This window comes from Anopheles aquasalis, chromosome 2 (genome assembly GCF_943734665.1).
Source record: "Anopheles aquasalis chromosome 2, idAnoAquaMG_Q_19, whole genome shotgun sequence".
Lineage (NCBI taxonomy): Eukaryota > Metazoa > Arthropoda > Insecta > Diptera > Culicidae > Anopheles > Anopheles aquasalis.
The window spans coordinates 72,608,147-72,608,808 of NC_064877.1; positions in this window are offsets into that span (position 1 = coordinate 72,608,147).

Genomic DNA, 662 nt, shown 5'->3' on the forward strand with positions numbered 1-662 from the left:
ATTTCGCGCGCGTGGCAAACGAAGCGTTCTTGCTCCTCAGCAGCAACAGTAGCAGCAGCAGCCATACCAGGCACAAAAGTTTGACGTCCTTCGCAAGGCTGGACCGTGCCCATTTGGCCGTTGCAACAACCTGATAAGAAGTACGACAGAGAGAGAGAGAGAGAGAGAGAGAGAGAGAGAGAGAGAGAGAGAGAGAGAGAGAGAGAGAGAGAGAGGAAAAAAGGGATCGACGGATGCGAAATGGCCCCTGGCAGGCGGCAGGAGTGGGCACAAAACTTTGGCCAACCAAAGTTTGGGCTAAGGTCCGAAAGTACCCCACAAAATCACCCGCAAAAAGGATGAGAAATGCAAAGAAGTATGCTACCACGTAACCTACAATGCTGGAGTAAAGGGTGCAAGATGATGGAACGCAGTCGGTCTGCTCTGATAAAGAAGGGAAACGATGATGAGCAAACAAGCACAATGGTAGTCATTATGGCTGGCTAGAGTGGGAATTCGTCGGTAAGTTGGAGTGGAAAATGGCTGACATAAGTCTAACGGTGCGCGTAATTATGTATTGAAGTGGAAAGACACCTTTCACTTCGGAGTAGTTCCAAATGGTCAAACCATCTCATTGACGAAGGGACTATATACACTCCATCTAGGCCCGGTTACCGACGCCA